This window comes from Adiantum capillus-veneris, chromosome 3 (assembly GCF_014529385.1).
Source record: "Adiantum capillus-veneris isolate H3 chromosome 3, ASM1452938v2, whole genome shotgun sequence".
Classification (NCBI taxonomy): Eukaryota; Viridiplantae; Streptophyta; class Polypodiopsida; order Polypodiales; family Pteridaceae; genus Adiantum; species Adiantum capillus-veneris.
Genome location: NC_140933.1, coordinates 35,728,107 through 35,740,957, shown reverse-complemented (window position 1 = coordinate 35,740,957; position 12,851 = coordinate 35,728,107).

Sequence of the window (12,851 nt, the reverse complement as noted above, 5' to 3'; positions counted from 1 at the left end):
CATTTTGCTTTGAAGATCACCTTGCATAAGATCTTGCAAGAGGGGTATGTATGGCCTAGTTTGCACAAGGATGTTCACCATTGGTATAGGTCTTGCAATAGGTGTCAAGCATTTGGGAAGAGAGTGTTGAAGCCAGAGCTATGAAAAACCATTATGGTGTTTGATGTGTTTGGAAAGTGGGGGATTGATGCAATAGGCCCGTTACCTATCATCACAAGCAGGGGCAAAAGCTATATTTTGAGTGCAGTGGACTATCTCTCTAGATGGACAGAGGCTATAGCAGTAAAATAGATCACTGCAAAGGATGTGGAAAAATTTGTGTACGACGAGATATGTTGCAAGTTTGGGGTGCCACTAGAGCTACTTTCAAATAAGGGGCCAGGATTTAGAGCTAAACTACTAGAATTTTTATGCGCGAAGATGAAGATTAGGCATTAGCATACCACTCGCATTAGGATTAGGCATCTGCAGTGTAATGGCTTAAATGAAAGATTCAATGGTGAGTTGATACAAATCCTTTAGAAAGTGGCAAACCACAAGGAAAGAATTGGGATTTGGAATTTCCTAGTGCATTATCGGCTTATTGTACTTCGGTGAAGACAGGTACAGGGTTTACTCCATTTCATTTGGTATGTGGAAAGGAAGCACTATTGCCTGTGGAAGTAGAGTTTCATGCAGTAAAGTTGCTAGAGAAGTTGCTTGGGCCGCCTAGTGATGCATTCAAAGAGAGGCTCTTACAGTTATAAGAGGTTCAGCTGGATAGGATGAGTGCATTGGAACATTATGGGCAAATGCAGGATAAGGCTTTAGTAAAGATAAATGAAAAGGTCAAAAGTAAGGGTATCAAGAAACATGACTTGGTTTTGTGCTACAACAATAAGCTGGACAACACCTTCCAAAAGAAGTTTCAAATTAAGTGGGAAGACCCTTTCAAGGTATTGGAGTGTTTTCCGAATGGTACTTATCAATTGGCTAACTTGGATGGGATTCTGCATAAGTCAAGGGTCAATGGATTGCATCTTAAATTATATCCTGCCAGGTTAATGATGGTGGAGCAAGATGAGCTGTCTATGGAGCAAGTAATGTTGATGAGGGATGAGGAGACTTGTGACGCGGCGAGTCTCATATCTCTTTTTGCTGATGTTGATCATGAATGATCTAGTAGGCTAGGGGATCATGAATGATCTAGCAGGCTAGGGGATCATGAATGATCTAGCAGGCTAGGGGATCATATCTCTTTTTGCTGCTGCTGATCATGAATGATCTAGCAGGCTAGGGGATGGGCAAATTATGTCTGGAGTTTTTTGGAGCAAGGGATTGCACATATGTATATACACATGCATGGTGCATAAAATAAAGAATTGCCATTTTTCAAAGCCAAGTGGTTCCGTGGGGCCCACATGTGTACAGGTAGGACAGCATGTACATAGTGCATCGATTTTCACTATCACCAGTACCAGTGTGTTTTCTCTATAATAATGAGGAGTTAGTAGCACGTAAAACTTCTCGAGGAATCTATCTCCGGGCCAATGACATGAGGTAAGCAGGTGCGTCAGATGGCATCTAGTGGCGTTAGGAGGTCGAATGGGGTCAATATTTGCACATGGATAAGTACGGACACAACGTGGGTGTTTTCTTGTGATAATTATGCAGAAAGGTCATCATGATGACCATCTTTTGGGGGCCTCTTCACGTGGTGGTGGGATGCATTATTGGAAAAATTTGAGTGCCAGGTGTGCGGGTGGATGCAGCAGGGTGACAACTATGCACTGCGAGGCCAGTTTTGGCATGTTCAGGGTCCGTTTGAGTTCAACTAAAAGGCCAAGGGTTCCCAAGTAATAAAGCTACGTGTAGGAACTAAAAAAACTGAGAGAAGACCAGAAAAAACATGGAGAGAAGAGAAGGAACAACCGCAACTGTGTTTTTGCTGTTTTTGGAGCCTATTTTGGCCATAAACTGCTCATCCGAGGTCAAATTTGAGCACTTTGACATTGTAGACTGGGGTTTTGGGCCATTCCAGACGCGATGGTGCTATCCATTTTTCCACATTACTCAGTGTTTTTCTATTGTTTTGGCTGTGTAAGTTTCTCCTATGAGCGAAGCTTCTGCTCCAATTTGTGATTGTATCTAGCATATTTTACCCATATTGAGTGAGCTATTTGCCCCATTGGTGTTTGCCCAAGCTCAATTGTATCTAAATATCATAAATTCTCCTCTTTTGAGCTGAGTTTTTGGGTCTCTCTCTCTCTCTCTCTCTCTCTCTCTCTCTCTCTCTCTCTCTCTCTCTCTCTCTCTCTCTCTCTCTCTCTCTGTGGAGTGGGTAAATGGGTAGTCTCTCTCCTCTCACTCCATCAGTGTGTTCCTTGTCTCAGCCAGGTGGGTTGTGCAAGCCGATTGGTGCCCCATAGTGTGTGTGTGTGTGTGTGTGTGTGTGTGTGTATTATCCCAAGAGTGTGTGGGGGGTCATTATAGAGGCGTTCTGTGTGTTTCCATCCCGCTCACAATGCGATAGTGGTGGAGTACAAAAATCTATGGACATGATCGCAATATGGGATTAGTTAATCCGACATTAGTGATATCTGGGATGGATCGCAATATGGGATTAGTTAATCCGACATTAGTGAGATCTAGGATGGATGTACATGTGATTACTAAATACATTACCAAGAATCTTGGTCCTAGATTGGAATGACTTCTATGTGATATGATTTGAATGTGATGTGATGTGACTGACGTCTTTTTACAAGTGTTGGATTTGTTTCGTCTGGTGTGTCAGTATTTAGATTCAGTGTCTACTGAATTGGTTTATGGATTATGTCTAATTTTGTAGGCGTAATCCATGGCAATTACGATTCTTTCAAGAGGGGGGTATGTCACAAAATGATGACATGGTCGTATTTCCTGGACAACACAAGAGATGACGTGGAAAAAAGTACAACATCCTGCTGACTTGGCAAAACATACAGACTTCTAAGATTTTCACTGATAGTGCTGACGTGGCAGTCTGTACAGAATCTCGCTTCCTGTGCTCGTTGATGACATGGTAGCCTATAAAAATTTTTGCAATTTGCCTTGGTGCTTTTTGCTTGCAAATTTTGGGAACATTTGCTTTTTTGGGACTCTTTGCTTTTGAGTTAGAAGCTTTTGGACTCAAATTGCTTTTGAGGCTCTACTTTTGGTATTCCTTGTAAGAATAAAAAGGGCCCAAGGGCCTCACTCTTTAGAGCATCTGGATGCAGAGTTTGAGATTTGAGGACCGATGGGAGTTGTACTATTGTCAAGCATTAATATAAGAATAAATATCAAAAGGGGCGGTAGTCTTTGGGGCCAATACCTCTGGGCACGGAACTATGCCGCGTCCTATCAACTAAATGGAATTGTGATTCACAATTGTGAAGTGTTTTAAGTGATTCTCTTGTGTGTCACGCTCGATTCCCGACTTGGGGTGCCCAAGTTTGTGACAATTCCTACTCTCATAAGGATCAAGTTCTCTCTATGTTCCAAAAATTCTTAGCACTTGTAGAGAATCAGTAGGCAAGAAACTTGAGAGATTGCAGACTGACAATGGTGCAGATTATGTCTCCAAGGAGTTTGACAATTTCTATGCTAGCATGGGAATTAAGAGGCAGCTTACTACACCATACACACTAGCTCATAATGGGATTGTTGAACGTATGAATCATACAATTTAGTAAAGAGTCACAGCCATGCTTTCTATGGAAAATCTCACACAGGGCTTTTGGGTAGAATCCGTCTTGACAACAGTGCACTTCATAAATAGTTCACCTAGTAGTACGCTATTGAATTATGACATTCCCAAAGAGTTATAGGTCTAAACAAAAGCCCCACTATGACCATTTATGTGTCTTTGGTTGTGAAGCTTATGCTCACATGCCTTAACAACTTCGACAAAAGTTAGAGCCAAAGTCACACAAATGTATTTTCATTGGATATGGTGCATATGGAGATATGGGATATCCTCTCTGGTACCCAAAATTTTATCGAATCATCCGTAGTTTAGATGTGATCTTCAATGAGTCAAAGATGCATAAACAACTTATCAAGGAAATAGAGGTTCAGAGAGTCACTTTTGAGGATGTTGTCTCAAAGACAGTGAAATCAACTTAGCGGGCTAGTGATGTATCTTCCACTAGCAATGCTCCAAAGGGAGCGGATAGCAATGGTCAAGAAGTGAGATAGTCTACTAGAGTATCTCATCCACCTACACATTTGGAGCCAGGTCTTGATTACATCATGTTGACCGATTGCGGTGAGCCAAGCCGCTACCAAGAAGCCATGATGACGGATGATGTGGTGAAGTGGGAGCAGGCTATGGAATTTGAGTATAAATTGATTCTGGTTAATGGCACTTGGGACTTGGTAGAACAACCAAATGATGCAAAATCTTTACCTTACAAATGGCTTTACAAGAAGAAGTTTACCTCAGGTGATCCCAATCCAAAGTACAAGACTTGTAGCCAAAGGGTTCAAATAGCAAAAGGGAAACAATTTTGATGAAATCTTCTCACTGGTGGTCAAGATGACAACACTTAGAACCGTACTTGGTCTTCTAGCTATTGAGGACATGGAGCTTGTCCAAATGGATGTGAAGACAACATTTCTCCATGGGGATCTAGATGAGGATGTTTACATGCAGCTTCCTTGATGATTATTCTAGTTCTATACATTGATGACATGCTTATAGTTGGGAAGTCCACTGAGGAGATTTCCAACTTGAAGAAAACACTTAGAAACAATTTTGCAGTGAAAGATTTGGGGGATTCTACACACTTTCCTTGCATGCAAATCAAAAGGGATCTCAAGCATCATATTCTTGAGTTATCTCAAGAAACATACATTGAGAAAGTTTTGTAGTGTTTCAATATGTAGGGGGGCAAAGCATTAAGCACCCCAATGTAGGCTAAGGTACCATATTCCTCGGTAGTGGATAGTCTCATGTATGCTATGGTGGCCACAAGGCCAGATATTGCTTTTGCAATGGGACTCGATATATGGCAAAGCTTGGCATGAAGCATTGGGAAGTAGTGAAGCACAATGTTATGTACCTCAAAGGTACGGTTGGCCACTGTTTACGCTTCAAGAGTAGTGATGCATCCATCATGGGTTATGCGGATGCAGACTAAGCGGGTTGTGTTGACAATAGGAGATCAACATCTTGCTATGTATTCATATTTGCTAGAGCAACAGTATCTTGGAGGTCATGTTTCAAGATTGTACGTCGTCTTTGACTACAAAAGCATAGTATGTTATGTTGTCGGATGCAAGCAAAGAAGCTATATGGTTATCTCACTTGGTCTATTGATATATCCTGATAGTCAAAGTGCTCTTACATTGGCAAGGAATCCCATGTTTCACTCTGAATTGAAACACATTGAAGTGAGGTATCATCTTGTGAGAGATTTCTTGGCCAAAAAGCTCATTTATTTGGTTAAGGTACACACTGACCACAACCCAACAGATGCTTTGACAAAAGGCTTCGCTTTGGAGCGGTTTACACATTACAGTGAGTTGATAGGTATAGGTTGAAACCACTAGATTACTTCATGGTTGTACATACCAGGTCACTTGGGCAGCGTTGGCCTTCAAGTGGGAGTTTGTTGGGATGCAGGCCAACTGTCCGGACATCCCACTTACTACTAACCCATCTACTAGCTTAACTATACATACTTATTCCTTAATACAAGTGAATAAGGAGCTACAACAAGATAACATTGTTATGCGCTCCACCCAACAAGAGTTCTCTCTCTCTCTCTCTCTCTCTCTCTCTCTCTCTCTCTCTCTCTCTCTCAAGTCTCACACTTGCACTTGCACTTGCACTTGCACTCGCACACGCTTCCCGTCGTACCTTCATTTTTTAGGCAAACAATTCAACAAGCCCTCAAATCACTAGCATGAAATGGTACAACAAACTCCAAGGACAATATACCTTCAGCCACTTGATGAGCCAACTTCGCAGGTCAATTTTGGAGAGAAGAATCGTAGTTGTTGTACACAATTACACCCGAAACTATGAATCTTATTTATGCACAAGAGTAAGCTACAAGTGTGATGAAGAGTATGACATATTTGACTCCTCTAGATGGCATCACTAACTACAAGCTTCTCAATGCACCTACGTGTAGTAATGGGATAGAGTGCTCACAATGTGCACAATTTACACAAGTAGGATTGAAGAGTGGTGTGTTATGTGTGGAGAATGGTCCTTAGAAGGGATATATTTATAGGTTTTAGGAGCCCTGATTAGGATTAAACCTAATCAAGTTTATTAGAAGAAATCAAGGATCATGCATATTTTTTATTTTTAAATGAGAGAGGGTCTCTCTTATCCTTTGAGTCACATGGATGTGGGCTCAAGGGGAGAAAATTATTGAGGATGAAAATAATTATTGAGGGTGAAAGGAGAGAGGATTGAGTGAATAATTTGGGGGTGCCTACTCTAATAGATAGTAGAGGGTGCATTTTTACAAGAGGTTAGTGGTTAGTGGTAATCACTATAAAATATTTACAAAGTCATTCACCAAATGGTGAGATCATAACGACCAAAGTTAGAGAAAAGATAAGGGTGTAAAGAGAGGTTGAAGCCTTGGAGAAGTTGAAATTCACCTCTTTACGACACATGTAGAAGAAGCGGTCGGCATGGTGAAGTTGCACGCATTGGTGAAGCTATGTCATCTTGAAAACCTTGGACAATTCATATTAATAACCTTCATTTGCAGAGGTTAACCTTGGATGTTTTATAATTTTTTGGAGCTTTTTGGATCGAAGAGGACATGTAATATTGACATATATGTAGAGAGAAAGCGGAGTACATAGGGGTGTAGAAATGGAGGATGAAGGCTGGGGTTGGCCAAAAAAATCATATAAAATCACCCTGCATTCCAATTTTTTTTAAGAAAAACTTGAGCGTATTTTTGAGATGCGGAGATAACTTTCTAATGTTGACTACTTCTTGAGATTCGGTGTGGAAGTAGTCGCTAAAAACTCCACAAAAATGTTTGGTTTTTCTCCGTACAAAGTCTTTGGCATGGGGCCCCTTTGCTATAACTTTCATATGCATCCAAGAGTGAGGTCCCTCCCCATCCACCAAAGCATGAGAAAACACTCAAGTGGGTTTGAAGGTTTGCATGGAGAAGGATTATTCATGATATAAAATATATACATGATGACAAGAAAACAAGCTAGTGCATAGACTTATTTATAAGCTAGTATGATGAACACATGACCCTTGTAAAATATAAAATAAAAGAGGAAAAAAACATGAAAAATCTAGGGATATGAAAAAAAAGCGGGGAGTCAAGTGAGAAGATCCTTTCTTTTATTTTAGTTAGGATAGAAGAGGGAAAGACAAAGTAGAATACTTATCTAGTACAAAAGTGACTTAGGAAGTAGAAATAGATTTTTAGTCTTCACCAAGGAAGTGGGTAGAAATATGAGAGCATCTTATGTGAAACGTTTCCTATGCATAATGAGATATGTAAAACAAAAATATTACAAATGGAAAAATGATTTACTTAATAAAAACTCAGACCTAGATGATAATATTTATAATAATTGAAAAAATAAATTATAATGGATTTAGAAAACTCTATATCTAGGCCCTTATATTAAATGAAATATTTACACGCAAAGGGGGTCCTAATAATTTTATTTGTTTTGCTCACCTAGCCCAATGACTAGTGCTTGTTGTTGCAATTGGGAGCATGGACAAGATGAGTTCGTCAATGAAGTCGATGTGGGTGTGCCATGCCACTATTAACAGATGGTGTCGGTAGAAACGTGCCAAGATCACGATAGCAATTGGGTGTTGCAAAGGAGGTGAGATCTTCTAATGGGGTATGCCCCCTTGATTGTTTGTGTGTGTGTGTTTGTGTGTGTGTGTGTGTGTGTGTGTGTTGTCTTTGTGACCTTGCTGATCACTCTGTACTGCTTGAATGGTGAAGGCTCGTAGGCAACACACTATGGTTGAACTTGGATATGGTGCATTGTCCGCACTATTGATCGCCATGGCTATACAAGGAGAACTATTAAGGAGTTAGCTCCAAGTGATGCTTAAAAAATTAAATGTGTAACATGTATGTAGCTGGGCTTGCAAGGGGCTGATACAAGAGCTAATGAAGTCATGGCTAATGATCAAATGGGACAATATATAGAGGCAGTCTCAACTCAGTGTAAGCTTGACTAGCATAGTAATATCTAGTGTGCTTGTCCTAGGGCAAGTTATTCGTGGCAATGTCCATGTATTAGTCCCCACAATGATCTATGTAGTTCAATTTTCTAGGTTTTGTGGCAGTGCATGCCATGGTGCGGGGTTGGAGGGTAGTGGTAGAGTAACCATATGGGCAAAGTGTGAGCCTCTTCACAGAATTGTCTCTATGAGAATGTAGCATACATGAGTGACTAATTAGGCATAGAGTAGTTTTAAAACAATAAAATCAAAATAGAACTTATCATAAGATCTCTGTAGATGCTTTGTATATGCACCTCTTGCACCTTGTCTGAAGCTCCATAGCACAATTGAAAGTGCCCTTGTCTTGCACAAGGAGATATGGGTTCAAATCCCATTGGAGGTAATAATGTTGCCATCTTTGACGACATCACAAATTTAGGAATTAATCAATTGAGATGTAACATTGCTAATTATATTCTAATTATAAGTGATCAAAATTGATCATAAAATTTGTTCAGTAAACTTCAATTTGTCACTTAGATTTTCATGCTTATTAGTCCTTGTACTGCAACTCATTGTCTCGTATGCGTGATGCATGTGGTATTCCTTCTTTGCTTGCAAGGTGCATGCCGCATCTTGTGCAGCATGCATGAGGCATGTGGTTCTTGGTTGTGTCTAATTGGGCTTGTGTGTCTTCTCTTAATGCTACATATCTCCTTCCCATCATGCACATCATGAAGTATCGTCTTTATATCAATCACAATGTTTGTGATTACCGATGTCATAATCACAATGAGGGATCATTTAACATGGCTTCTTGATAATTAATAGATAATTAGACAACTAGATATGCTAATTGAAAGTGATTGTGATGCATCATTTATACTTATCTTTGTGTATGAAGACTTCTTTGTGTGGGATTGATTGGAGCGTAGTCACAATTCTGATACTAGAGTTGTGAAGCAGGTGGTGGATTCATCGAGAAGATCCTCTTGTACATGTGTCTGCAAAATCCTCTACTAGAGCGAGGATTCTATGCACAGAGAGAGAGAGAGAGAGAGAGAGAGAGAGAGAGAGAGAGAGAGAGAGAGAGAGAGAGAGACAGAGAGAGAGACAGAGAGAGATGAAGGCGAGCGATACTGCATGGGATTGAGTCTCCCCTGCATAGGGAGTGCTCGTCTCCCCCTATTGTGTATTCGGGAGTATTGCATTACATAATGCTCAATTGAGAGGGAGTCCCCCTCTTTTATACATCCACCCAGGGTTTCCAAGATGTACGCTCAATGAGAGCCCTTGGATCTACGATCTAACCATGCCGGGTTATTTCCACACTTAGCCTTAGTCTACTAGGTACAATCGAGGTACAAATCATCAATTCCCTATTCATGAAAACAATAGCCTATAAAAATTTTAGGCCAAAGACTGCTGCCAAAGGTGGAAAAGCCAATATACCTTCAGATCCCGAACCTATTGGAAACTTAAATGCAAAGAAGCGGGATCCAATGAAGTTTATACAGGGTCCAACAAGCTCTCTCTTGAAGTGCTCAAGAAATATTTCAAGGAGAGCTGGTGCTTTTGTTGTGGGATGACCGGTCTTGCCTATTGTAAATGCCCACAACGTAATGCACGAAAGGATACTCCTAAAGTAAGTAATGTTACATGCTCTTCTCTTAAAGTTGGTTGCTCAAAAGCTAATCAATTGTGTTATGTTTGGAGCAAAGTAAGGGATCAACAAGCTTTTTTTTTAATGGATCCAGCCTCCACTCACAACATGATTTCAATGGAATTAGCTGAGAAGCTCGGAATCAAGGCGGAAGAAATGGAACATGCACTAGAAGCTAATGGAGATTTTAAAGGCCAAGAAGTAGTGATCACTCCCTTAATTGGAAAGATTTGCAGTCATGTGAAAGATTATGTGGACAACCAAGCATGAAATGGCACACCAAACTTCAAGGACATTATACCTTCAACCACTTGATGAGCCAACTTTGCAAGTCAATTTCGGTAAAAGCCCTAACACACACACGCCTATATACAATGAGAGAGTGAGGATAGCCATACTATCTAGGTGATTTTGCTTGGGTGAGGTAGCTCACTTTGGAAAAAATTGAGAGCCAAAAACGACTATCACTACCAGATGCAATAGAGGTACAGATCATCAATTCCCTATTCATAACATACTCCGGGGTTGGAAAAAAATTTATCCTCAGTTAGTGAGAATCTGCATGCATAATCTAAGTCCACTGTTACGGCGACATCACCAAGAGAGATCTAATTTGTAAGATTTCCAAAAAGAAAATTAGCAATACCAAATAATCAAAGAATTAAGAAACATGTGGATGTGAAGCTAGAAGCATAGATACATATACTTATGCTGTCAGTCAACGACTACGATGTGCTCTTATGTCCCATACCAGGAGAATATGCTTGTAGACATCATGCCAAAAGACAACATTGGTCACTTTGAGTCAAATCATACCATCCTCCATCATCCGTCCATCCTTCTATACCAATGCATCACAAATGTCCATAAAAGTGGTGGGTCAGTTCCACAAGAAACTTATCATGAAGAGTCCTCCCTCACTAGGCGTAGGAGTTGTAAGACATATGTATATAATAACCATCATTCATTTCATAACAAAGCAGAGAGTCCTGCCTTTTTCATGCGTGGAAGCTTTAAAAACATGTGTTTGAATCAATTTCATAGGAACCAATCAATCATCCATTCCATTCTATAACAACCTACTCCCCGAGGAACAATAATTAAATCAAGCAAAGGTGGGTGATTAATCCACATGCATCAACTTAATGGTGTTTCCACTCAATCATGAAACCATGTACCATGCCATTGAATACCAATTGTGCACGGCTTCACTCGGCAAATCGGTATACATGTGACCAATGGACTTAGAGAGAGCATAAGGGAGGAACTTGAAATGTAGGTGACGATGCGTGTAGTTAACACGAGAAACCAATGCCAGAGACAATGTATACCTGAGAGCACTAAAAGATATTTTATTGTGGTGCATATGAAACATGAGTATGAGATGATGAGTGTGGTATAAAATCAATCCTCTATAATTGATAGTTAAAGCATGATGGGATGAGGAATTGTGATTTCATTAGATGAATATCTTGTGTTACAAATATATAAGGATAGATGCATGTTGTGGAGCATAGTTAATTGAGGAAAAACTCTTGAAATTGAAAGTCAGTATTTAGCGAGGACCTGCAATGTCTAGCTGAGAGTTGAATAGTGTGTGTCGAATGTGCAGTTTCTTATCCCGAGGTAGTGGTTGTTGTCTTGTGAATTTTCTAAAACAAAGAAAATAATAGTCTCCCATGGCTGGCGGTATTATTATGATAGTTATTCTTTTGTTGTTGATGTTAGAGCAATTTTTGATAGATGCTAGGGTTTAAAACATGATAGCAGACTCAGTGGAGAAGACTCTGATAGACGTTAGGGTTTTATGTGAGGAAACTGGTTGTGCCACGATGGTGGTTGATAAGAGGATAAAATGGTAATTGATATTAGACAATGCGACAAGTTAGAAATCACATCATAAAAGAGAGCTTTTAATTAATATAAAACCATGAAAGTGAATTTTTACAACACCATGAAAGCAAAATTCTACATTGGCGTAACAAAAACCTAATAAAAGACTACAAAATTGAGCCTATAGAGTCTTATTATAACAAGGGAAAATTTGAGGTTGTCGAGTAGTGTATGGTTAGATGAAAAGATCTAGGGAGAGTTGAGACGGTCTTTCTTTGTGTCAAGTGAAGGTGGCCGCCCTAAAACATGCTCAGTGATGGTAATGAGGATGGAGCAAAGTGTGTTGACTGTGATTTTCAAGTCATGAAGCTTGATACAAAGCTTGTAGAAGTGAGCTTCCAAGTCAGCGTAAATACGTTGAACCTGGACAAGTTCAGCTTTGCAATGTCAATAAAGTGTTGGGGGATTCATCGGAAGAGGACGCAATGGGTGTTGGACCAGACAAGGGGGAGACACTAAGGGTGGGGAAATAAAAGGCCGTAGTGTAGGAGAAGTTGCCACGGCTCTGACGTAGAGATGGTAGTGGTCGTGTGGGAGGTGGTAAAGTAAGTATATTGGTTCGAGCGGTTGAAGATGCAAGCTTCTGGTGATGAGAGCGGTTGGTGCTTGTTGTTGCAACTTGGAGCCTGGGTGAGATGAGTTTGTCAATGGAGTCGATGTGGGTGTGCCATGCCACTATGACCAAATGGTGTCAGTAAAAATGTGTCGAGGTCACGATAGTAGTTTTGGTGTTGTAGAGGAGATGAGATCTTCTCATGGGGTATGCCTCCTTGATTGTCTGTGTGTGTATGTGTGTTTAAGTTAAAAAATCCCTTCCGATTTGAACCATACTGAGACAATTGTATTAAATAATATATTAAATAACAACATTTTAAAACAAAATGTCATACAACTCAATTAACATTTCATATACATCAATACAATATTCTGTATCTAATAGATAATACAGTTATTTAGATCAAAACGCTAATCTCTGATCATTACAAATTGATATCTTAATTCTGTATCTTTGTGCGTCCACCCTTTGGCCTGAGCTTCCACTACATCTACATGGAGAAGGATCCAGCTCTTACCTGCATCCATACAAAAACACTCAGTTAGAACTGG